The 27,724-nt window shown below is 43.4% G+C and overlaps 1 protein-coding gene across 9 annotated transcripts in view; it reads right to left on the bottom strand.

The window, feature by feature from the left end:
• The window catches only part of ESRRG (estrogen related receptor gamma), a 1,204,337-nt gene that overhangs the window by 170,633 nt on the left and 1,005,980 nt on the right, over positions 1-27,724 (bottom strand). Inside the window, exon 1 of one of the 9 annotated variants that reach the window (XM_029593199.1) lies at positions 25,036-25,091. The exons of the other annotated variants lie outside the window; for them this stretch is intronic. The gene's annotated coding sequence lies outside the window, so the exon portion shown is untranslated. Of the gene's footprint in view, positions 1-25,035; positions 25,092-27,724 lie in introns of those variants that run through there. 9 annotated transcript variants of the gene reach the window in all.

Raw genomic sequence — 27,724 nt, 5'->3', positions numbered from 1 at the left:
GGCCTAGGGCCCTGGCTGCAGAGCAGCTCCGTGGCTTCCTCACTGCTTTGAGAAGTGCGAGACACGTACTCTCACGACCACGGGGGCTGGGTGAGAAGCACAGGAGAATGGGCAGCATCCTGCTCGGAGCTGGCCCATACGGGAAAGCATGGATCAAGGGGAAGGGTACTCCAGGTGAAGCAGGGGAGAGAGTGCGACTGGAAGAGAAATAGTGATTGGGGGAGAGGTGAAAAAGAGAAAAGGGAAGGTCGGGGAGGAAGAGTGAAATGTGAGAGGGCGAGACAGTATGATGGGGAGAGTGAGAGAGACAGCATTGGGAAAGAGAAAGAAAAGGAAGAGCAGACTGGTACTGGGTGCAGCATGGTCACCTTCTTATCCAGACTGGAACGGATGAGGAAAAGGCAGGCTCACCGGTCACATTAAATGTAAGGGAAACACCCTAATGAGTTTTTCCCCTTTTTTGCCATATTTGAAGTGTTATACTGTGTCTAAATTGGTTTACAATATCTAATTGTAGTCATTATGTGACAAGAGGTGGTTATAGCAAGTAAACATTGCCCTTAATTTTTTAAGGAGAGAGGCGTTTTTTCCTTCCACTGCTTCTATCAACATTCAAAACCGTGCAAGCATGTGTGCACACTTTTAGCTTCATTACAAGCCAATATTCAAACACAATGCACTCAGGAATCCAGTGTTAAAAAAACAGCTGGGTTTGTGCAGGTTGCAGAATGTGAGTATATGTTGCCGTTGAAAAAAAACCAAAAGCAAACAAAACACAGTTCTATGGGCATAAATGAGCTTTTTAGAAAATCACCCCAGGGGTTGGTGCACATACTAGTACACCCAGAAGCGATTTCATATGTCCTCAGGGCCAGGAAAAACATTTCCATGCATACTTTTGATTTTTGAAACTACACGTGTAAATATACGTGTACACATTTATACCTGCTCCCAAGCAAGCAGAACTGTGTTTGCAGGTATGCCGCTCGTACACCTGCAAATTTTGAAAACAAACTTACGTGTATAAGTCCGCTTTGAAAATTCGGGTTGAAGTCTGCATGGACATTCTACATGCAGGCAGTTATAAAATTACCCTCTCAATATACTTACATATAAAGATTGATAGATATAGGTATGCAAATATATTTTTTATGTTCTGGAAATACAAGCATCATAATTTTTCTTACGATCATGCTATCTGTTTTGGTTTTTTTTTGTGTGAATTTGTTTATTGTCATGAACAGTACAACAATTTGAGCATTTGTACAACCAGATGATTCCACGTGAACATGTAAATAGTTATCAGGGTGCAATAAACGCAAACAGGAACAGCTATCTGTTTTTAAAAATCTTTCCCTTTGAACTAACCTTTAAAACCCCTTAAACTGTTTCATTTCAGGAACAGAATAGAAATGGAAAAGAAAACACTTTGGGGTTCATTTTCAGACTCATGCATGTATATGCCAATTGTTATACAAATAAGTAGCATGTACTCGTTTAATTGCTATTTTATTAAAATCAAGAGATCCACTTTCAGAGGTATTTAGCTGGCTAATGCAGAAGTTATAATCATATCAAGGACAGAGTGCTGTTCTATCGCTGTGAAAACATTTTTTTGTTTAATTTATTAATATCTTATGTTGCTTCCATTGTTATTTCCAGTACCTACACACTATGTGGGTCAATTTATTTTAAAAGAACTTATTTTACTATCTGAAAAAAAATTTTGTTTTTTGAAAAAGTAGAAGGTTTCATATATAGTGTAGGGTTCCCTGCACCAATTTGTTGCAAGTTATAATCATTAACCTCCTACCTCCTCCGGGTTAATTTAAAAAAAAATCTTTTTATGAAACATATTGATAATAAAGCTCATTCCCGACATCTGTTCACGACATCTGTTGGAAGGCATGGAGTAGCGAAGAGGTATGCAACATCGGTAACTTGAAGATAAAAAATATAGCGAGGCAAGAACCTTGCTTGTTGGAGATTTTCATCGTGAGAACCCCCTGAGGAAAGACGCATAGTCTGAAACACGAGTGTGTTGGGATCGAGCTTTATTATCAAAGGAAGCCAACATACAGGAAGTCGGAAGGTACCCGCTTTAAATGATCACAAACTTTAAACTCCAATTTACAGGTTTACCTTTCCTCGTGAATAGATCAGAGCCAATAACATGACAGATGTCGTAGTTATAATGTATTGATCACCCCTTGTTTTATGTAAACCGACATGATACGTACTCCCGTGAATGCCGGTATAGAAAAACACAAATAAATAAATAAAAAAAAATATTTTTGGGACTTTGTCGTCATTATAGTTCATAAAAAATTTTTTTTTTAATTAACACGGAGGCGGTAGGAGGTTAATGATTATAACTTGCAACAAATTGGTGCGGGGACACCTACACTATATATGAAACCTTCTACTTTAAAAAAAAAAAAAAATTTTCAGATAGTAAAATAAGTTCTTTTAAAATAAATTGACCCACATAGCATGTAGGTACTGGAAATAACAACGGAAGCAACATAAGATATTAATAAATTAAACAAATAATTTTTTTCACAGCGATAGAACAGCACTCTGTCCTTGATATGATTATAAATTAGTGGATCGCTGTTTCTAGTGGTGGTTATATAGAGTTTGGTTTAACGCAGAAGTTAGACAGCTAAATGAATATTTGGGAACTTAACTGGCTAAATTCTATCCAGCTAACATCTAGAGGCACTAAGTCACAATGTTTTTTCATGGGAGGGGTCCTAATATTGCGAGATGGGGGATGTCACCAAAATAGCAGGGCTCCTCCATTAAAATAACATTGTTGCTTTATGGCGCATTCTTTTGTCTTGCAACCAAACACTGTGGGACAAAAGAACACGGCTAGCAGCCCTTTAGGTGCGATGGTGACTCCAACTTCAAGGGACCACTATCGCCTTAAATGGCCGGCTGTTTAAAAAGGTGCCAGTAAAAATAAGAAGTTGAGCAGGAGTCAGGGCTGACCCCCAGCTCAATCCGGGGCTGCCACGAGATGGACCTGATCCCCAAAAGTTTAAAAACCAGATTACATGCCATGCAGTGATTGATCCCTCCCCAAACCCTGTCTGGACAAAAATTCAGTCCCCCTACCCCAATAGTGTAAAAAACTCCTTGGGGGTATAGTGCTCCCCCAAAGGTCTTTAAAAAATCATTGGGGTTCAGTGGCCCCCCTTTCCTCTCCCTCCTCCCTCCCCCCACAAGTATAAGAGAAAAATCATTGGGGATCCCACAATCCCATTCCCCCACACCAAGCACCCCTGAACCTTCAAAAGGTAAAGAGGCTTTTACAATGGGGCTTAGGAGGTCTGATCCCCAGACTTAGCCCCAGTCACATGAAAGGGCAAGGTCAGGTTGGCACCATTTTGAAAACTGATACCAACCGAGCGTGGGAACCTCTTCACCTTTTGAAGATTCACAGCTGCAGGAAAGGAGTCAGAGGTGTGTTGGGGTAGAGGGTCCCCACTAGATGACTTTTCTCTTATACATATTGGGGGGGGGAGGGGAGCCCACTGAACCTCTATTTTTTAAGACCTTTGGGGAGGAGGAGGACATTATACCCCCGATTGATTTACACAATTGAGGTGCGGGGGACTGAATTTTTGTCAAGACAGGGTTGGGGGCTGTTGCTGCGCATGACACAGTCTATTTTGTAAACTTTTGGAGGATGGTACTGCCTCGAGTGGCAGCCTGCTCAACTTCTTATTTTTGCCACCAATGTATTTATTTATTTTTGTTTCTTTTTTTTCTTTTTAACAGCATGTGCTCTTTATATACAATGCGGGAGCTTCGAAACGCATGTTACATTTACTGATTCCCCAGGAGGTGTTATTTTATCGCAGCTGACCACTTACTCGGTCAGCTGAGATAAAATATTTACATCAAATTGCCTATTAATAACCTGCTTTGCTTGCATTTGCATTAATCATGCATGCAAACCGCATGCAAAGCAGGTCATTGTAATAGAGAAGGGAACTTGGGCAGGGCCATGCAAATTATCATGTATATAAGTAAATCCGGCTAACTTTGCTCTCCAGACTGTGTCTGAATATGGACCTCCACAAGTACATGTTCACTTTTGGTTTCACGTGCACATGCACGTGAAAAAACAGGCCGGTCTAGGGTTGCGGTCAATAGTTACGTGTGTAAGCTGCTATTTTATAAGATACTTAAATGTGTACATGTGGCAGCCTACTCACATTATTTTCCACCTGCTAATTATTTTGCATAATTTATATCAGATTGTTTATTGTGTATTATTGACTGCGTGGTAAATATGGGTGAACTGGATGGCTGCAGAACCAGGTGAGTCTTGATGACCTGGAAAAGGACTGGGTTAACTGGTCAGAAATTGGAAACTGGTAATTTCAACTATACACACATTTTAAAATATACCAACTTCCGTGAGTAAAACTGGATTTTGCGCAATTATGTCCTGCTTTACTTTTGCACTTAAAATATACATGCATGTTTTTTAAAATCGGTAGGAAAAGTGCATGCATTCAATGCAGTGAAATACTTGCTCACAGTGCACTGCATGTATTCACACGTCAGCAGAAATACGTGCATATGCTGTGGGGTAGAACTGCGCCTATTTCATAAAACGTGCATATCTGATATGCACGGGTTATAAAATACTATTGAAGATCTCCGCGACGCCATATATGCATGTATATGGGGTTGCGCAGAGACGCTCGAAAGTTATCCTCCCTGTGTTAGCTGCAGATTAAATCATCCAAACAAACATAGTATGGCCACTGTGGCGTTTAGGAATCTGGGCATCTTAGTATATTCTACATCTGTGGCATATCAAGTGCTTAGTTCAACATCTTGGCTAGCATTCAAATATGTTGATTCCTACATTCTTTTTAAAAGGAATTGTTGTATTAACAACTTCAATTTTCTTCCTCAAGAACTCAACTACCACAGTCAAAGTATTCCATATTTCCTGCTATTATCCCATCCATACAAAGAACCCACTTAATAATGTTCACTCTAACAACCTCATTTATTTTCCAGAAAATTAACTCAGTTTCAACCCTGATTAATGATTTCATCTAAATGAATCAAATTAAAAATTGAAAATTATATTTCAAAAGCCAAGGGGAAAAAATGACCGTTTCCAGCTAACAAACGATCCTTTCAAATATTAAAAGATGACCATGAAGAGTATGTGATAGTAATGCAATCTAGCTGGGCCTGCTGCTTATCAGGAGTTCGTGAAGGAGGAAAAAAAAAAAAAACTCTTCTGCATTGTTAACACTGAAATCTCTGGGGATACCAAACAGACTTCCACTTAGCCTTCGTCTGTAATCATTCTGCCAAAATAATATGAGAATTTCAGTGTTAATTAAACTGGTTGAGGTTGTGGGTGCATCCACTGTCGAAGAGCGATTAGCAAAGCACACATCAATCGCTTCTCTTAACAAAATGTAAACCCTAGAAGACTTCAGCCAGTCCCCAAAAACCCTGATAATTGACAAGAAAGGACTACTTTCGGGAGGCTCAATTTTACTAGACAATAAAAACTTATATATATATATATATATACACACACACACACACACAGGAATGTTTAATGCAGAGACATTTCTTAGATGAGATTAGAAGGCACTAATATAATATTATCTACCTATCTATCTATATATGTACAGACATACCATCTAATCTGATCCAAGTTAATTCTCTTCATTAAACATCCCTTAAGCATGATGACAAGTTCAATTAATAGGATAAAGATTTCTCTTCTTGCTTCCAGTTCTTTCTACAGGTTTCTCCTTAATTTATTTATGCTGTAAATTGATTGTTCCTTTTTTCTTCCCCCTTTGATTATCCATACTGCCCTAAACAACTAGTGCTTCAATAATCACACCGTAGGGTAGTAAGCATGTGCACATGGAGGGAAAACAGAAAAAAACATTGAGTGTCAGGTGTGGCCCTACACTGTTGCACTACTTTAGCAGTAGTTGCAAATAAACCAGATTTAGATTAGTATATATGGTAGTGGGACCAGTTTGGAAATTATGCAGGAAAAGCAAGTCACTGGAAAGCAAAGAGAGAGGAATGATCATCTTCCCATCCATCTGAGCCTGATTACTGGTGAACGCTAACAGATAGCCAGCACATGGAATAAGGGACGTACTACATGTACTGGGCTAGGCAACTCTGGTCCATGGGGGGCGGCAAAGAGATCTTTTTCTTAGGCTATCACCACAGCTATATAAAACCACATAGCTTCAAAAACACGGGTTCATGGATAAATCAATGACTATCACTGAAAAAGTCATGAATCAGAGATTTATCCGTGGATCTAATCTATTTCCCAATATCACAGATTTGGCAAAACCCACAACGGATTCCTGCTGATCTGCATCAGATGTTGGCCCAGCTGTACCATTTAAAAAGAGAAGCAGCAAATTTTAGTCATCGATAATGGCAAAAATTTGTGGATTTCCACAGAAGCAAACCAAGGGATAAATTTGCTTGGTTCACTTCAGTGGCAAACATGTCCGCACATCTCTACTAGGGGTGTGCATTCGGATTGACCGCATTAGTAAAACGCAACTCATATTTTTTTTTTACTTAAAAAATTGATTCGACATAAACGATCGGATTTCCCACATATCGAACATAGATATGTTCGATATGTGGGAAATCGCGATTGTTGAGCCAAAATAAAAATATAAACCCCCTCACCCTCCTTAATCCCCCCCCCCCGACTTACCACAACTCCCTGGTGATGGAGCGAGGAGTGAGGACGCCATTTCTGCAATCCTTGGCGAGAAGCATGTGACGTCGGCGGCACGTCGAGTGACGCCGGCGTCACGTGATTCCCGACTCGTTCGCGCCGGACGGCTCGTTCGGCCCAAAAAGAACTTTTGGCCAGCTTGGGGGGGCCTCCTGACCCCCCCAAGCTGGCCAAAAGTTCTTTTTGGGCCGAACGAGCCGTCCGGCGCGAACTCGCCGGGAATCACGTGACGCCGCGTCACTCGACGTGCCACCGACGTCACATGCTTCTCGCCAAGGATTGCAGAAATGACGTCCTCACTCCTCGCTCGATCACCAGGGAGTTGTGGTAAGTCTGGGGGGGGGATTAAGGAGGGTGAGGGGGTTTAAATTTTTTTTTTGCACATATGTACATATACCCAACTCATTGGATTTTTTTTATGTCCATATTGGCCGCAAGTGGGACCCCCTTTCGGACATAAAAAATATGAACATAAAATTTTGCTCTGCACATCCCTAATCTCTACTACCTATTATGAATATTCATCAAAGCCAATTCCTCATATTTGGTCTAGAAAACTCAGTTAAATTTGCACGTGCCAGTTACTCTGAAAAATCAGAGCTGCCTGTGGCACTCAGTGACCAAGTTACCTACTCCTGGTATAAATGCATACTCAGCAATTATAATCAGGAAAGCTTGTTAAAGAAAACATCTAGGGTGGGTACACAGATCCCCTTGGTGGCCAATAGAGGCACAACCTACATGCTTTCCACATGTAATAAACAGAACTGCTAAAACACATCCAACCCTCATCTTTTAAAACAGCCTCACTAATTTGATTTCTAATTTACTGTATATACTTCTGTGGAATTTTAAGCCCGTGTTTCCAAAAGGTGCTGAAGGAAGCTTACAGAATTGCAAGAATTCGGGTAGAATAAGTCCCTGCCTTAAAGCGTTTACAATCAGGGATGGTAACTTTCAAACCGGCACGCGTACGTACATTTGCGTGCATAGGCCAACCCGCGCCCAGGTACGTGGCCATTTGATAACATGCGTGCGCACGTGCCCCCGTGTTATCAAATAGCCTGGCTGCACGCACACGTGCGCCAAATTTTACGTGGGTGTGCACATGAGTGTGCAAATCCAGCTTCTACCATTTAAGTCGGGGGGACTTTAAAAGTGGCGCATGCTAATGCCATTCCCAGTTTTACCAGTTTACCCTACAACTTCCCTCCTCCCCCCCAGTTAGCCCCGGCCCTTAAAACCCCACAGATCTGCCTCGTTTTCTTTAACTTTTATCTCACATGGCATCCACAGCAGAAGTCAAGTTACGAGGCAGCAGGTCACATCAGTATTTAAGCGCATATCCTAGGTTCATGCCTGAAATGCTCATGCCCTGCCCTGATCAACAGCCCACCCCTTTTTGAACATTTTGGTGATACATACTTATCTCAGCGGCTTTTAAAATCCACTTGGTGCTTGTGAGCCCGATTGCTTTACGCATCCCCTAATTAATGCATGCACCTGGCTTTTAAAATTCACCTCTACGGGGCGGGTAATTTTCAAAAGGATTTACACATGTAAAACTTGGGCTTTACACGTGTAAATGCACTTTATGCATGTATGTGGGCTTTTGAAAATTGCTACAGTATATGCCATTGAATTGTCAATAGGTTTTACATGTGCAAGTGCACTTTAAGACAGTAAGCTTTAAACAGACTTGTGGGTGCACATGTGCGCGCATTCGTTCGTTGGCCTGCGCCAAGGGATGCAACTATTTTATAATATATGCGAGTACATGCGCGCATGTTATGAAACAGCCTGACCACGCGCGTGTGCACAGTTTTAAGTGGCTGTGTGTATATGCACACTAACGCCACTTCTATTGTCTAAGTTGGGGGGATTTTAATTGACGAACGCACTCACGCCATTACCAGTTTTCCCAGTTCGCCCAGGTAATAGGACTTCCCAACCCCCCTAGTTTAATAGCCTCTCTTCTCCCCATTAGTTATGACCTTTAAAACCCCGCCGATCTATTTACTTATCCTTATTTTATTACTTACACGCCATCTATAGCAGAGGTAAAGTTATGCAGCAGGTGATCCTAGCGCGCACGTATTTACCCACTAATCTGAAGTTGAAAGCCAGGAACACCCATGCCCCTTTTTTGGAGCTTTTCATTTTGCGCACAGCTACAGATACATGCGGATTTGGGCGGCTTTTAAAATTTGCTTGGCGTGCACCGGCCTGACCTGACATTATCTGTTCCATATTAGGAGCTACCACCCAGGAAAGAGATCTAGGCATCATAGTGGATAATACTTTAAAATCGTCAGCTCAATGGGCTGCAGCAGTCAAAAAAGCAAACAGAATGTTAGGAATTATTAGGAAGGGAATGGTTACTAGAAGGGAAAATGTCATAATACCTCTGTATCGCTCCATGGTGAGACCGCACCTTGAATACTGTGTACAATTCTGGTCGCCGCATCTCAAAAAAGATATAGTTGCGATGGAGAAGGTACAGAGAAGGGCAACCAAATGATAAAGGGGATGGAACAGCTCCCCTATGAGGAAAGGCTGAAGAGGTTAGGGCTGTTCAGCTTGGAGAAGAGACGGCTGAGGGGGGATATGATAGAGGTGTTTAAAATCATGAGAGGTCTTGAACGAGTAGATGTGACTCGGTTATTTACACTTTCAAATAATAGAAGGACTAGGGGGCATTCCATGAAGTTAGCAAGTAACACATTTAAGACTAATCGGAGAAAATTCTTTTTCACTCAATGCACAATAAAGCTCTGGAATTTGTTGCCAGAGAAGGTAGTTAGTGCAGTTAGTGTAGCTGGGTTCAAAATAGGTTTGGATAAGTTCTTGGAGGAGAAGTCCATTAATGGCTATTAATCAATTATACTTAGGGGTAGATTTTCAGACCGCGCGAATAGGCGTACTTTTGCTGGCGCATCAGGCGCAAGCAAAAGTACGCGGGATTTTAGTAGATACGCGCGTAGCCGCGCGTATCCGCTAAAATCCTGGATCGGCGCGCACAAGGCTATCAATTCCGTATAGCCGGCGCGCGCCGAGCCGCGCAGCCTACCCCCGTTCCCTCCGAGGCCGCTCCGAAATCGGAGCGGCCTCGGAAGGAACATTCTTTTGCCCTCCCCTCACCTTCCCCTCCCTTTCCCTACCTAACCCACCCGCCCGGCCCCCCCCCTTACCTTTGTCGGGGGATTTACGCCTCCCGGAGGGAGACGTAAATCCCCGCGCGCCAGCGGGCCGCTAGCGCGCCGGGACGCAACCTGGGGGTGGGTCCGGAGGGCGCGGCCACGCCCACGGACAGCCCCGGGCCGTAGCCACGCCCCCGGGCCCGCCCCCGGAACGTTCCCGACACGCCCCGAAAACGCCGCGCGGTTCGGGCCCGCCCCCCGACACGCCCCCGACATGCCCCACTTAGAAAACCCCGGGACTTACGCGAGTCCTGGGGCTCTGCGCGTGCCGGTAGGCCTATGTAAAATAGGCTCACCGGCGCGCAGGGCCCTGCTCGCCTAAATCCGCCCGGATTTGGGCGGATTTAGGCGAGCAGGGCTCTTAAAATCCGCCCCTTAGGGAATAGCCACTGCTATTAATTGCATCAGTAGCAGGGGTTCTTCTTAGTGTTTGGGTAATTGCCAGGTTCTTGTGGCCTGGTTTGGCCTCTGTTGGAAACAGGATGCTGGGCTTGATGGACCCTTGGTCTGTCCCAGCATGGCAATTTCTTTTGTTCTTATGTTCTTATGGCTTTGGTGCGCGTTGGGCTTTTAAGTTCACCTTTATGCGCTCAATTGCCACTGCTACCATGTAAGTGGAGAGATTTTAATCGGCATGCGTGCCAGCGCCATTACCAGTGTTCCCAGTTTGCCCAGGTAAGGGACAGGACTTCCAAACCCCCTAGTTTAAAAGCCTCTCTCTTCTGTCTTGGTAGCTCCAACCCTCAAAACCCTGCCGATCAATTTATTTTTATCTTATCGCTTACACGTCCTCCACAGCAGAAATAAAGTTATGTGGCCGGGGATCCTAGCGCGTGCCTGTGCGCTTAATTGTTTATGTGCAAATTTGAAGTTGAAATCCAAGAATGCCCATGCCCTGCCCCTTCTTTTGGAACTTTCTTTTGTGCACACAGCAGGAGATACACAACACGTGCTCTGGCGGCTTGGCATATATCCCGATTTTGGTGCCTTTTAAAATGAAGTCCACAGTTTGCGCTAATTACAAACTGTACTCATGAAGGTCCTACAAAGAGACATAACTCATATAATTCCTAAAAAAAGATAAATAATAATAAGGGATAACTGAGGAATAGTTGGTTATTTTTTGGAATTGATGTGATTTCCTCAGATTACTGAGTATTTGGGCTTACAATTTTTGATCGAGGGCCTTTTAAAATAAACCTGTAAGCATGTAAGTGGACTTTTGAAAATTTCTACAATAGTATGTTAAATTTACATGCATATTTCCTTTGACAATTACCTCTCTTGTGAGTATCTGATGCAACGGGAGATCAAGAGGATGATCAAGAGGCTTTGCACATTAAAACAGTAAAAAATGCATGTAATCATATCTGCAAATTTTCTGCTTCCACTATTTGCTGGTTTTTTTTTTTTTTTAACAGGCTAAATTTTGCATTGGCAAAGATGTGTGCACAACGTATGCAAAAGTGCTTAAAGGTGAATTTTAAAAGACGCACATGCACGGAAGTACTATTTCATAAACTTCACACATACATGTACAAGTACTGGTGCACAAATAAACGTACTTGTGTAAAAACGGGAGAGGCTGTGGGCATTCCTGGGCAGGGCTGACATTTACATACAGAAGTTGCTATTTTATAACCAGTGAAAGCGGTGCACGTTTGGCTGTTACCTGTGCATATTCAAACCTGTTAATTAGCTGGTGTAGGTCAGAATAAAACTCTTTATAGCCAAATACTGAAAGGGTGAGCAGTCTGGGTAAATTGGGGGGAGTTCAAGCTGAACAACTGAGGGGTCTTAATGACCTATAGAAAGACTGGCAAACTGGTGCACTAACAGGCAATGAATACATAAATACAATTATAAAACTGGATGATTTATACATGTAAAAGTCGCCAAATGCTAAGGAAAATAAGCAAATTACATTCCCTCATTTAAACGATTAAAATTAGGAGCACAAACACACACGCATAACAGATGTCCGCCAGATATCTGGATAATTTTTTACTTATCTGACTAAATGGCAGAAAAGCAAAGTCACCACTTCATCGGATAAGTCTTATAAAGCACTACATAACTGGATAAGTAAGATAGCCAGATACGCCTTCAAATGGTCATTATCTGTCTATTTTACTTATATGCAGCACTTTTCCTTTACTTATCCAGCTATGTTTACATAGTCGGATAAGTCTTAACAGCTCAGTTTAGCCAGATAAGTTTCTACAGCACCTCTTAGCTGGATATTTATTGTCACTTAGCTGGATATGTCGACATTTATGCAGTTATGCTTAAAATACATACCTCTTACTTTTTGATACGCAAACATGTTGTTGGGTAGACTTGCGTATATTTTATATAGACTGCGTGCATTTGTGTATATGGGCGCGCTTGCATATATTTTAAAGCTACCCTCCCAATGAGCTGAGAAATAATGCAAATAAGCTCCTTAACTGTTCTGCATAATAAATTTTGCATGCAAGATTTCACAAAAGCAACATTTTGTGCATAACTTTACTACATCTGAGGGAAAGGTAGTTAAGTATTTTTGCGATAAAATCCACCTTTTGTGCAGACTTTCTAGCAAGAAAAATGCTGCAGCTCTGATCTTCTGCAGTGCTGGTTCAGCTCAGTGTGAAAATCTTTGCTGTTTTGTACATCGGCTCCAAAGTGACTTGGCCAAGATCACAAGGAGTATCATTGGAGGAAGTGCAATTTGAACGCGTTTCCCAGCCCAAAGCTCTAAGCAACGGACCACTTCTCTCATGTACTGGCTTCGATTCTTTCTATTTCAGTATTTTTTACAAGTTTACCTTGATTGTTATTTCTGCAATCTTTGTATTTATGTTAAAGAAAGGATGCACACTCTTAATGCTGGCCTTATTGGCAATTAAGCTTACCCAGCCAACCCAGTGTCCCTTGCCTATAACAACTCTTCCCCGAGTCCTTTTTGCTAATTTGAGCTGCATTCATGCTTTATCACGCATTAGTGTGGTACCTACTTGGAGTTCTAATTAAGTTCATTCACGTAGTGCTGGAATTTCCAGGTTAAAAAGTGAAAAAAGCAACCCAAAGCAAAGCAAAACAACTACCTTTTGCATAAAAATGAGGCATGTACACCACCTATTGGAAATGTTTTACCTGTACTGCCCTTTAAATATAAAAAAGCAAGAGAAATTAGTTGGGGGGGGGGGGGGAACAGACTAGCTTTCTGCTGCTGTCAGCAGAGCTGGCCTTTGGTAAGCTGGGATGCCATGAGACAAAGGGCATCAAATGCTTTCAACAAAAATATTAAACATGGCACAACTTGCAGTAGTTGGTTTTTAACTGCTGCTGCTGCTTCCATTGAAGCAGGGCTCCCTTCCCTGTTGCCTCGCGGCACATTTCCTGGGACGTCCTGCTGCTGCTGAACCTCTCCCCTTCATTCTTTGCCCACAGCAGCTTCACTTCCGGGCTTACCCCCGCATAGTGCCACTGCCAGGAGGCGCAACCACGTGTGCCAACAGGCAGCGACGTCAGAAACCACCCCGGTGGCCCTGCAGTTAGGAAGAAGAAGCATCCACCACTCAGATGTGTGGCTGGAAAGAAGTCTCAGAGGTAGGAAGGGTAAAAAGAGAAGATTGCTGGGGAGACATGGGGGAGAGAGAGGAAGAAAGGAAGGGCTGAGATTTGGGAGGGGAGGGGGGAAGAGCTGCAATTATCTTTTGAACATAATAACTTTATCAATATTCTTCTTTGCCTTTGAAAAGCTTTATTCTGCTTGCCATTGTCGTAAGCTATAAAGTATGTACATTTGGTAGAAACATACATCATGGGTGGAGATCATTTGGGGGAAGGACCCCATCAATGATTTTTCCTAAAAGTACAATTTGTTCTGGAGCCGGCCCTGGCTGTCAGTCCCAGGTGTGGACCTGCTTTTAGTTTTCTCCTGTGCTGAGGCCGCATATCAGTGGAGCATGCAAGTCTATGACCACTGAATCTAACACAGTTCTGCATAAAGTACTTTTTAGTTGACATGGGTAAACGTTTAGAATTAAATTTAATCTTTTCATTTTTAGAGAGCGGCGCTAGGCAAGAAACTTCTGTGCTTGTTAAGGACACATCCTTAACCTAGAACAGCGGTTCTCAACTAGTGTGTCGGGACGGGGACACTCTGGTGTGTCACCAAGATTTGAAACCGACTGTAGGCCTACACTTTCTATACGAGCCACATGCGCCTGCTGGCTGAGGAGTGTGAAGAGCAGGGAGCCAGGTACTGCTCCCTGTGGTTGCTTTTTCTCCTACACAGGCATTCACTGCCACTGCCAGCCCAATCTGGAAATGTTGTGCTTATACAGTCTTTCCCTTCCACCCAAAGCGTGTGCCGCCACCAGCCCAGGGTGGAAATGCTGCTTCTTGCTCTCTCCCCCATGGCCATGATCACTGCTGCTACCAGCTTGGCTCATAAATGTGGGCTTCTGCTCTCTGCCCCACAGCCGCCATCACCACCATTGTTAGATGCAAGAGAGGAAGAGATGGCTCAAGGCACTCTCCCATTTTCCTCTTTCTGATGGCTCTGATTGTCACATGGAAAGGGTGAGTTTTAAAGGGAGGACTGGTGGGAGGAGGGGTATTGAAAAGGGAACGAGAGAGGAGGTGAGCCTGGGGAGCATGAGAGCAAGAGAATGAGCTTCATGCACTGGTGTTGCTATCGGGAAACAGGGAGCCAAGGGTGGCAAGTGCCTCACCCCCCAAAAAAAGGGCTTGCTGGACTGAAATTAGATTGAGACTTGGGGTTAGGTAGAACTCAGTGATTGGATAGAAATGGGAACCTGAGAGACTGAAGACGAAGAGATGGTAGGAAAATGTGAAGAATTTGGAGGGGCTGGGAAGAGGATGAGACAAGGTGAAAATGATCGGAGCTGGGGAAGAGGAAAAATATTAAGACAGAAGAAAGAGCTAGAAGCCAGAGAGGGATGAATGACAGAAAGAGCCAGTGGTGTACTGAGGGGGTGGAGGTGAGAGGCAAGGCCCCCAGATGCCAGGCTGTAGGGGGGTGCTGACAGTCAACATAGGGGTTGCTATGGGGTGGCTTGCCACCCCAATTTCAAGCATCAGATCGGGCTCTGGGAACTGCAAATCCCTGCCTGATATAATGGGGTGCAATCTGCTGCACTCGCACCCTTCACACACAGTCACTGATTGTCATCATCTTCTTCATCCTCCCCCATCTCTGCGTGAGCCTGCATCAGGAGCAGTGTTTTAAGTCTACGTCATCTCCTGCTGCTGCGGGGCCTGTCTTGAGGTATGAGCTGTGAAATTATGCTGCTCCTACCACGAGACAGACCCTGTGGTGGTAACAGGAGACAAGGTAGACAAACACTGCAGTTCCTTCTGTCAGTTTGCTGCTTGCAAGAGAGCGATACAGGCCCCCCCCCAAAAAAAAAAAAAAGGATTTGCCACCACAGGGCCGCTGCAAAACCCATCCTGCGGTGGTCTAAAAAGAGACCTAGAAGTCATGGGGAGGCCCTGAGAGACAGAGTGAGAGTATGTTTGTGCATCTGTGTGAGAGCCTGAGGGACTAACAGCATGTGTGAGAGAGACAGCCTGCGTGAGCTGCTTTGCGAGAGACAGTATGTAGGAGTGAGGAACAGTGTGTATATGTGTAAGCCTGTGAGGGACAGCATGTGGAGTGACAGCCTGTATTATGCGTGGAAGAGTGTGTATGTGAGAGCCTGTGAGAGATAGCATGTGAGAGTGAGCGTCTACATGTGTGTGTGTAAGGAGCTTGAGAGAGACAGCCTGCGTGTGTGTGTGTGTGTGTGTGAGAGAGTCTTTGAGAGAGAGCTGGGGCTTGTGACAAAATAAGACGCAGCAGAAAGTAGATGAGAGCTGAGAAGGAGATGAAAGTGTTTTTTGTTTTTGTTTTTTTAAATAATTAAAATGTATGTGTTTCTGCATTGCAAATATACGTGCACACTGATATACACACATGTACTTTGAGGCAGAATTACGTGTTATTTTATAAACTTGCAGATCTGCATGCCCACTTATGCCTGCAAGTAGTGTACTGTGGACACTTTTGAAAGTTGGGTTCCTTATCTGGCTTCCAAGATGGTATTTTTAAACATTGTCCATGCTTCATGCAAACTTTTAATCTTTGCACTCTCTTTGTTTAGTTTTTTTTTCTAATTTCCTCATTTTATAAAAATCTCCCTTTTTAAAAGTTATGACAGTAACTATAATCCCGGCATGCGGATGCACTTTGGCGCATGTGCATCGGTGTGTGCCCAGATATGCAGCCATTTTATACCATGTGCGCACATTATAAAATAGCCCGGAAATTTATGAGTGGGTATGCGCCTAGGCTAATTCCGTATTCTACCACGTAAATCAGGGCATTTATAACTGGTGCACATCCACGCCATTGTCAGTTTTACCACTTCGGCCACCAGTTCACTTAGTTAAAGACCATATAGAAGCTAATAAAGTGTCCAGTGGGTGAAACGGATAATATCCTCCCTGCAACGATTATGTCAAATGTGACTGAATTATGATCGCTATTGCTAAGTGGCCCCACCACAGCAATCCTTTGTACCGAGTTGTACGTTCCAATGAGGACTAAATCTAAAGTGGCTGCCCCATGAGGAAGTCATCTATGGCATCTAAAAAATATAACTTCTCTGGCATGTCCCGAAGAGACATTGACTCAGTCAGTACCGGGGTAACTGAAATCTCCCATTATTACTGTGTTGCCAAATGTATTTGCCTTTCTGATTTCAGCTAGCATTTCCACAGTTTCTTTCTTCATCCTGACCAGGTGGACAACAGTATACACCCACTGCTATACTCTTACCTGTCACACATGGAATTTCTGTCCATAATGATTACACGGGATTCCTCATCGATAAGGATGACGCTCATGTTGCTACTACAAGGACATTTTAACTCTAACAGCAAGTACAACAATATAACAGGTTTCCCTCATAGCTGGAGCATCATGTCTCCTTCAGTATTTGCTTTTTCCACAGCACATCCATTAACATTCGTCAGCAGTTTGGGGTAACATTACGATAATTTTTACATCATCAGTGGGAAGCCAAGCAGTGGTAAAATATGAAGATATGCGCATGTCATATAGAAAGTGATGGCAATGTTTTTCAGTAAAAATTCTCAGGCTTACTTGACACCATGGCTGTAAGTCATTTCTCTTTTGATTCCAGCATCTATAGCCATTGAACATTTAAATTATATCTTTTTTTTTTCTGACACAGAAAAAAAAATCAAAGGAACTGCATACTTAAAGGCATAGACTGAGCAATTTGAATGCCAATCTCTTGGCGACAGGTAAAGGGCATTATATGGATTCCTTTTCTCTGCATAAGTTCTGAAATCTCCGACTGGCAATGTTATTTACATCACATCTGTGGTGGCATATTAGAGATGTTTGAGTGCCCTTTCCATGCAGGTATGCTGGAATCACCTTTAAATTATATGCAGTGGGTGGAGATTCTGGATTATTCCATCAGTCTAACATTAATTAAAATTTCAAACTTTAATATTGCAGAAACCCTGCTCTTTTTTTCCCCTTGATACTCTGGTAGTGAATAAAATATTATTCACTTTTTACTTATGAAACTTTTTAATAGATTAACAATCAGGAAAAGTATGTTTGCTTACTGTAAATGACGTTTTCCATAGATAGCAGGATGAATTAGTCATGATCTGGCAGCCCCCTGGCAGCAGTGGATGGAAACTATTTCTCTAAGCTATCAAAGCTTTTGCTCCACTGAGCATGTGCAGCAGTTCCCACGCGTAGGCTTCATCAGTGTCCCCTCAGTTCATTCCAAAAGATTCTGTAGGTCAGAGTCTGCTGTCCAGGGAGGAGTGTGGGCATCTCATGGTTAATTTGTCCTGCTAACTATAGAAAATGCCATTGACAGTAAGCAAACTTGCTTTTTTCCCCGTCAATAAGCAGGGCTGAATTAGCCATGATCTGTGGGGAGTCCCTAGCTGAGGGTTGTTTTTTGTTTTTTTTTTCCCGCAACCCAGACCCCACTGTGGAGAGCAGATTATTTGACTTGAGAGTGCCTCAGCACAACATGTTCCACTACACTATCTTTTGTAGCTAAGGCATCCAGACAGTAGTGAGTGGTGAAAGTGTGCACCGAGAAACAGGTTGCTGCTTTGCAAATAACGTTGACAGACACCCCTCGAAGATGTGTTATGGATGTGGCATTCACACGTACCTGATGCTCTCTCACTGGCTCAGTGTTAGCGATGTGGACCCGACACAGAAGTCGGCGGCATCTGGTGCCACGTAGGAGAGACACTGCCGCTGGATTTGGGACCCAGCTGTCGTGGGCCGTCTAGGAGGAAGTCCAGGTTGGGAGCCTGCTGATGCGGTAAGGGGGACTGGCTGCGGGTTGCCACGGCCAAGATTCCCAACACTCAGCAAGGTCTAGAGCAGCTGCTGTGTAGCAGTGCTGGGTGCAGCTGATTATCCAATTGATAGAGTCCTCTTTGAAATGTCTACTCCGAGCCTGTTAGGATTGCAGGAAACAAACAGCTGAGGTGTTTTTCGGCACGTTTGTGTATGGTGCTTATAGTATGCCAAGGTACATTTGTAATCAAAGGTATGTAGGAGTTTCTCATCCTCATGGGCTTAAGGTTTGGGAAAGAAGGTGGGAAGCATGATAGACTGATTCAAGCAAAAAGCAGATACATCTTTTGGTAGAAACTTCAGATGTGTCTTGATAAAACTGCAGGTGAGGAGGAAGGTGAACGAGTGCTTGTAGTTCATTCACTCGGCATGCTGAAGTCACTGCAACAAGAAAAAGGACCTTCTATGTCATGTATTTAAGGAAGGCCATTTCAAGTGATTTGAATGGGGGTTTTGTAAGAACTATAAGCACTACATTAATGACCCAGGGCACTGGAGGCTTCATAACTGTTGGATGCAGTCATTACAGCCTTTTATGAACTTTGCTATCAAAGGGTGAATCAAGATGGGATGGCCATCTTCACGCTCATGCTGCTATGGCATTTAGAAGAATTTCGACTGATGAAGTTGCCAGTTCTGACTGGGATAGGTGAAGCAAGTAGTCTAGTAGAACCTTTGCTTCACTAGTAAAAAGGTCTATTCCATGTGAAGAACACTAGTAGGTGTAATGGTCCCAATTGAAGGAATAATTACGTGAGGTAGAAGGTTTGCATGCTAAAAAAGTACCGTATCGAAGACTCCAAACTGACTACTGTGTGCTCAACCTCCATGTCGTCAGATGAAGAGATGATAGTATTGGGAGTAGCATTTGTGTCCCCCCCCCCCCGCATCAAGAGGTAGGGTCGTCTCAAGCACAACAGGTAGTTTGCTGGAAAAATTAACTAGATAAGCGTATCAAGGTTATCTGGGCTATATTGGGGCTATCAGTATCATTCTGGCTTAATCCTGGTTGAGTTTATGAATTGTGTGGACAATGAGTGGAAGCGGTGGAAAAGAATATACTATGTCCTCATAAAAAGGCTGAAACACTCCCCTCCTTCCATGGAGGGGAGTTAGAATGAAGGCAGGCCTTCTTCACCCACTTCATCACGGACCTCAATACAAATGAATTATGGGGTAGTTGGACAACCCCATATCCAGGTGACTGCTTCATGCGGAATTTAAAATCAATCTTCTGAGCCGCTACAGGTCCCAACAAGGGCGTTTCCCAAATTTTTAGCAGTACTGTGTTGAGCACTTTGTGTGTGGGCAGTGCCATCGCGTCAGAGGGGATATCCAAAATTTTTAGGATACCTAGGACCTCTAACCTAGAGTCTAGGTCCTTTCGGACCTCCACTTTAAGCGCAGTTCCCATTTTCTCAACAAAATGAGAGTAGGTGAGATCCTCTGGAAGAGATGTGTGATCTGGCGGCTCTGGAGCTGGGTTCAAAGGGATGCTAATAGAGCTCCTTAGGGACTCCTCTGGTGATATAGGAATTGACCAAGTGGGCAAAGGTGACTTTGTTGGGCTTCACAGAGAAGGGATGCGAGACGAGGTCAGGCTTTTGCTTCTGGATGGTGAGGAGCGGAGGACCATGGAGGTGCTCCTGGTTTTACACCTTCTGGAGTGGCTAGCCGAATGGGATAGGTCAGAGGGAAAGTGAGAGGTTCTGGGATTGGAAATAGAGAGAAGAAGAATGTGTGGACTATATCTACAATCTGGTCCATAGCTTGCTGAGAGCATTGTCCCAGAGTCAAGGGCAGGGCATCCTCCTCAAAAGAGGATGCCCTGCCCTTGACACAAGGGGTCTGGAGTCTGCATGCAGAGACCTTGTTAAAAAAGTTGTGACACTGACATTGCCCTGGTGATCGGTGGTGGAAGGTGCAGAGAAGGATCCCATGGCCATTGAGCCATAAACACTTTGATGGGTAAGGCAGTCTGGAGAATTTCCCTCGTTGACTCCTCAATTGGGTGACATGGTAAGACAAGGTAGTGGAGATCTCCACCCCCTTGAGCTCTTTGAGGCTTCAAAACAAGACGACAGTGGAAGCAGATCCTGGTCATTATCTGAACTTGTAGAGATGATCAGAAATGGTTCCGGCAACTGTGCAGTTTCAGCGATTTGCCTGGAAGGAGTCATAGCCTGTGATATTAGTTTGGGATGTACTGTAGACTTGATGGAACCATGTGCTGTGGACTTCTGCAGACTGCTTCGATGAGTGCACGGAGTAGGTTGATTCCGGTGCTACTTCTCAATGTGCTTTGGTGCTTGGGCTTTCAACTCTTTTGGTGCATCATGTGTAGGGCGCACTGATCCCTCATGTTTTTTGCTTTGAAGAGGATCATGACTGGCGGCTTGACATAAGTTGCATTGCAGGATCTTTCGACCAATGTTGCGTCAATGGTTTTGCTTTTTTGGCTGGTACTGAAGCCGCTTGCATCAAATGTATTGAGGCCCCTTTATGCTTCGACTTTAGAGGTCATTCCGTTGCTGTTTCCTATGCATCTCGATGTGGCATCAAAGATACATGGTGAAAACGATCTTTGTCCCTAACCCGAGCATCACCATTGTTAGATGGCTTACTGTGGGTGTTCCCAGACATCAATGGGGCCCAAGGCTAGGCTTGTAATCTCAGGGTTTCAATCTTCACCTCCCTGGATCTCTGCACCTGCAGGGACATCCGACAACAGGGACTGCAATTCACCTGATCATGGTTGGGCCTCAGGCATAGGTAACACTGGTCATGGCCATCCGTGAGTGACATGATCTGGCCAAAGGAGCAGGTCTTGAAGCCACTGGATGCTCTTTTAGCCATGATTGTGCACTGAAAAGTGATTTTTGGGGCTCGTTGAATGAAGAAAATAAAAAAAAGGGGTGTAATGCCCGAAAATGAAAGAAAGACAAGAGAATACCATCCGTGCAGAGCTTGGACAAAAAAAGATTGAGGGGATGCTGATGACATTCCTGCACATGATCAGTGGCGCAAAAGCTCTGATAGCTTTGAGAGACAGTTTCTGCCCAGTGCTGCCAAGGGGCTCACTACCACAGATCATGGCTAATTCAGCGCTGCTTATCAATGGAAAAAATAATGCTCTCAATATATATAATACACTGCACAATATTTTATAACTAATTGAACTAATTGTGTTTCCAATTGTGCAAATTAGAACTGTACTAATGAATTAAACCTTATGTTACAAATGCTAAATAGCTGTATTGGCATAGAAATGGACATAGTAGATAGAAATATAATTGTAAACTCGTATATATATACCTATTAGAGATGTGAATCAGAACCAGAATCGGTTCGGATTTCAGTTCCGATTCACATCTCTACTATATATATAGATATAGATATATATATATATATATATGTGTGTGTGTGTTTATGTGTATGTATATCTATATCTATCTATCGATATATATATATATTAGAGACAGAGACAGATGAAGATGTAGACATAGTAGAGATATATTAATAAATGAAATACAATTGGATGATGGTGAACGCAATATCAGTAACAATTATGAAAAACACAGATAGATGTTAAAATCCTTTTCTTTCTATCTTGGTCATTTCATTTCATAAAAGCAGCAGGACATTCCAAAGCTATGCATGAACAGTGATTATCACAGTTTTTCGGGATGGGGAGAAGGGTCTTTAGCATCCTGATACCCCAAGAACATGGAATAATACGCCATGACCATGTAAGTCTTTTAGTGAGCCATTTCTTAATGTAAACTTTTATAACAAGTGCAACTTCTTGGCCACTGAGGCTGCACTTGCAGAGACCTGTCCTTACTGTGTCAAGCAGAAGCAATGGTGAGAAATCACAAACCTCAGAAATCAGAAAAATCAATAATTATTATTCCAATTGTGTTAGTACGATGGCAGCTCAGGTTGTATTTTACTGAGATATCACGCTACGGATTGTGTCCTTCAGCCTCATGCAGGACAGGTGTCTATAGGCAGAGAACGTATGGCAAGGGGTTCCCTCCTTTCCCTGGAAAGCAGAGAGCGGGGGGGGGGGGGGGGGGGATAGGGATTTTTGGTTCCTTCAGAATTCAGCACGAGCCTATGCTGCCTGTGCTTAAATCTGGCCCTGGGCCCAGGTCTCTAAACATTACGCTATGAAATACTCTAGGCAGTGAAAACATGTTGAGAGGAAGAAAGAAAGAAGAAAAGTCCTGTAGAAAAGCAAACATGGGAAAGCGCAATGCAGCTAATTGGGGATGTGCAACGAAATCAAAGTCAAATCGGAACCAGGCAAATGTCAGCTCGATTCCAGTTTGCCGAAGTTTGCGATTTCCACCCCCAGCCCAGATCTAATGGGAATATCCATCAGGTGTCTACGGAAAGATTTGCAGAAAAGTCTAAATACGTTTAAACAAATGTTAACTGGAATTGAGAAATTAGCTTCACATAATCTGTTTTAGAGGATGTTTTAAGTACGAAGATAATTATTTCAAATGCATTTGGGATTTCTGCAAAAAGATTTGAGTAGACAAGCTTTCAACATTTTTCCCAGATTTATGCCACTGTCAGACTTAGAGATCTGGTGCCCACAGTCAGGATCTGAGAGTTTATGTGTGGGGAGGGGGGGCGAGGTGAAGGAGGTGAAGGAGGTTAACTTTTGAAGTGCAGACCTAAAACAAGCGGCTCATGTATTTGGTTCCTTCAAAATCTGGCACCCCAGGCAGTTGGCCTATGTTTTATTTTGCCTGGGAATTTCAATGTTAGAACAAAAAACAGCGGAAAATGACTTGATATCATGCACAGGAGAAAAATCAGTGGAAATGTCCCCCACTGATTCTTTTTTTTGCTTTAAAATTGAAACTCCCAGGCAAACTAAAAGAAAAAGGAAAACGAAGGTCCCTATCTATGTTGCATATGCCTAAATCCAGGCCAGAGTTTGTTGAATTGTTTAAGAAACCCACGTTAAATAAGTCAGCATCTACTGCTGACACGTTGACATAAATAGTCTTGTTAAATGGAATCGTGCCAGTGCTATGCTAGCTACAAATTCCATGATAGTTAGATCTGATATTGTTGTCGAGACCGAGGTGCAAATCAACTTCTTCGGAGCCCCCCCTTCCAAAAAAAAAAAAAAAATGTAAATTTTATAATAAATATGAACAATGCAAAGATTGAAAAGAATTCAAGTTCTTCTTTTGTTATTGTTTAACAACAGGGGAACCCTGGACTTTATTCTATTTTAGGGCCTCGTTCAACTAAGCGTTTTCCCCCACGGATGCAGAATGGGAGAAAAGGCCTTAGTTCGGTGTCTTCAGAGTCAGAAGAAGGCCCAAATGAAGGCTTTGAAAAGATATAATGCATCAGAAAGGAAATGCAAGCTGGCCACATAAAACAAATCAGAGGCTTGTAATAAATGTCAGGGAGGGAGAGGCGCAGGCGAGCAGGCTGGGTTTTTTTTTTTTTCCCTCATACTTAAAGTGAAATAACTGGCTGTTATCTCTGTGCCTGCAGAGCCTCCCTATTGTAGATTCAATAATACAAGAGGCTTCTTATCAGCGGCCTGGGTGACTGATTGGGGCTGTGATATGTTTAGACAATGCACTGTATTTAACTGAATTTACAGATACCCCAACTCAGACTGTGCTAGTAAACGCCAGAGACTAATAGGAAATTAAACATGTACAATAGACTAACTCCATTTGCTCTCACACACAGTAATGTGTTTAGTTAACTTACTCATCCTGGCACTTTATCTTCTTCTCTATGGATTGTCTGGGATATGTTTCAAATTGGTCTTAGATTAAATCTTTCCTTTCCTTCTCCAACCCCCCCCCCCCCCCCCAAAACAGTTTTATTTTTGCCTCCTTTCTCTTACAGCTCTTTTCCTTGTGCCCAGATAAGCCCAACAAGATGACCCTCTCCCCCCACCACCCCCCTTCCCCCAAGACACACAAACTCTCTCCCAACCCAATTATCAGATAGCCAGGGCAGAGCGGCAAAGGCTGCGAAAAGAGGCTCCCACATTAATATTAATACAACACCAGAGGAACAAAGTCAGTCACTTATTTAAGAGCAATGGCGTATTTGGCTCATTTGAAATTTAAATGTACCTGGTTGGGGGGGGGGGGGGGGAGAAAAAGAAGAGGAGTGTGAACAGGTCACTTCAAGAATGTCTTTGGCTGTCAGGGTTTTTTTTGCCTTTTTTTTTTTTTTTTTTAACCTAATGAAATTGTTACAGGTAAACATAAGTCCCCACAAATAAACAGTGCTGGAAGGAGCCGCACGGCTTCAGAATTTTGATCTAGGCGAGAGCGGAAGGTAATTTACTCTTAGATAAATGCAGAGTCTGAGCAGATTTATCTATAGATCTGCTGGGGATTGCCTGCGAGATAATTTCATACACTCAGAGTCTGAATCTAGGGGCAGAAAAACTGCATCAATAATGATTTTATAGTCTTTAATAACACACACTCCAAAGAATCCCTCGGCATCTTCCATGTCCAGCTGCCCCCTATGGTATTCTGAACGTGGGAGACGCAGCTCCTTCTGCTCCCCTCCCACCACTTGCAGACTTCCTGGTTTCAACTATCACCCATGCACTAAAATTAGAGGTAATATACCTTTTTTCCAGGTTTATAGGGACAGCATTCCTAAGTCTTGAGGCACGGTTAATAAAGGATTTTCCCCATAGGCACTGAACAAATTAGGCCCTTTGTTTTAAATTCCCAACCCAGTGCATAAATTACCATAGGGCTTGCTATTGGTACGGAAATGACCAGGTCCCTACACGTGACTAGGCAAACCAGTACTGCTGTGGGTTTCATTTTTCACGACCTGACACCACCAAGTCGACTATAAAAAGTTAGCCTTCACTGCAGGCTGAGGGATTGTGGGATTCCCATGGTCCATTTAATTCTTGCAGATTGGAAACACTAGGATACACACGGGCATGCAGGTACCTGGCTGCAGGTCTTGGCATTCATACTATGTTTGCAATGCCATCAGCAAAGAGGAGGAGGAGGAAAGAGCCCCCAAGAGCAAGAGACTGCAGAGAAAGAACAGGACTGAGTTAAGGGAGAGAGGAACAATGGGGAAAACAGGGGGCAGGAAGAAAAGGAAGTGAGCAATGGAAGAATAGGGAGAATGGGGAAAGGAGGGGAAACATTGCTAGGTACTTAAAAGTTTTAAGCAAAACCTCAAAACATGGCTGTTTGAACAAGCTTACACTCAATGATCTTCTCCTCTTCTGAAATGCCGATTACTTGTTCCTGTTCTCCCTGATCCATTCCCACACACCTATTTTATCCTTCTCGCTGCTAAATTTGACTTTATTGATCTCTGATCTACCGTTTATTATTAGTCTTTTATTTATTGTTGGTTTATTGCTTTGTTTTTAATTTGTTGTTATTAGATATAGCGGGGCGGATTTTAAAAGCCCTGCTCGCGTAAATCCGCCCGGATTTACGCGAGCAGGGCCTTGCGCGCCGGTGCGCCTATTTTCCATAGGCCGCCGGCGTGCGCAGGTCCCGGGGTTTTTGGAAGGGGGCATGTCGGGGGGGGGGGGGGGGGGCCGATCGACGCGCCGTTTTGGGGCGGGGCGAGCCATTTCGGGGGCGGGACCGGGGGCGTGGCGCCGGCCCGGGGCGTTCCGGGGGTGTGGCCGCGCCCTCCGGAACCGTCCCCGGGTTGGGTCTCGGCGTGCCAGCAGCCCGCTGGCGCGCGTGGATTTACATCTCTTTCCGGGAGGCGTAAATCCGTGGATAAAGGTAAGGGGGGGGGTTTAGATAGGGCCGGGGGGGTGGGTTAGGTAGGGGAAGGGAGGGGAAGGTGAGGGGAGGGTGAAAGAAAGTTCCCTCTGAGGCCGCTCCGATTTCGGAGCGGCCTCGGAGGGAACGGAGACAGGCTGTGCGGCTCGGCGCACGCCGGCTGCCCAAAATCGGCAGCCTTGCGCGCGCCGATCCAAGATTTTAGAAGATACGCACGGCTATGCGCGTATCTTCTAAAATCCAGCGTACTTTTGTTTGCGCCTGCTGCGCAAACAAAAGTACGCGAACGCGCTTTTTTAAAAAATCTACCCCATATTATGTCCACTTTATTTCATATTGTCTGTAAAGCCTGTTGCTGAATTATTGTTTATTGTAAACCGAGGTGATGTTTTTAACGTGCCGCGGTATATAAAAAAAAAAATCACTAACTAAATAAATAAATAAACAAAATCCCAAAGCTGTGTGTTCGGGTCAGTTACCCTGATTTTCCCCATTATAGAGACAGCGTCAAATTGAATAAGTACATGGGTGCCAGCGACACCCCCAAGAAAGAGAGAGAATATGGGAAGAGAGGGGGGGGGGCAGGAATAACAGAGTGAATGAAGGAAAGAGACGTGCAGTATGGGGTAATTTTCAAAAGCATTTACATGTGCAAGACTGTTTTACAATTTACCCATGCATGCTACAATAGTATGTACATAAGGCATCGGTTACCCACAAGCACTGGATCATTGTTCACATCCACTTTGTTCCCAAAGTAGAACTCTGTTAGATATTTTCATCAAGAGAGTGCACGTGTCTTACGCGAGACTCAGGAAAGAGCCTGCTCAGTACAGGCCCTTTAATTTGCAATACTCTCCCAGATGTAGTGCAGCAATACATTTAGGGAGAAAGTGAAGACCTTAATGTTTATTCGGAGACTGTGTATAAGGTAACCGATGGAGAGGAAAGATCTGGATTCCTGCAGTGTCAGCTTGCTAGTAAATGCAGGACAGAGAAACTCTTTAGTAATGTTCTTAATGGTGATAGTCGACATGTAGGATGGAGCTTTGTTAATAATGTCAGTACTGGTGTTTTTATGAATGTTTGTACTCCACTTACAATGGAAAGATAATGTGGGTAATAAATGCTTTAAATGAAATAAATGCATATATACATAAAACATATAAAAAGGGAAAAAGTGAAGAAAGGAGAAACGTGAAAGACAAGAGACTAGGGAGAAAAAAAACCCAGAACACTGAAAAACTGAACACTCAGAAAAAAATCAAACAAACAAAACTATAAGGGCTAGGAAAAGGTTTTATTTTGCCTTATAGTTCATTAATATAATATTACTAACTTTTGTTTTCTCTATTTTTTTTTTCACTTGACTCTAAGTTTTTCAATTTTATTCCTTCAATTTTGCACTTCCTGGAGCATTGTCCCACTTGAAAACAAATTCTGAAATAAATCCTGAAAAGCAAATTACAGTTCAGTAAGGAAAAGCAATTCAAAGATGCTGGAATGTAGTTATCTCTTCTGTACCTTCTTTATGACAGGTAGG

This window comes from Rhinatrema bivittatum, chromosome 3 (genome assembly GCF_901001135.1).
Source record: "Rhinatrema bivittatum chromosome 3, aRhiBiv1.1, whole genome shotgun sequence".
In the NCBI taxonomy this organism is placed as follows: domain Eukaryota; kingdom Metazoa; phylum Chordata; class Amphibia; order Gymnophiona; family Rhinatrematidae; genus Rhinatrema; species Rhinatrema bivittatum.
Note: the sequence above shows the minus strand (reverse complement) of the source record. Positions and strands in the feature narration are given on the sequence as shown.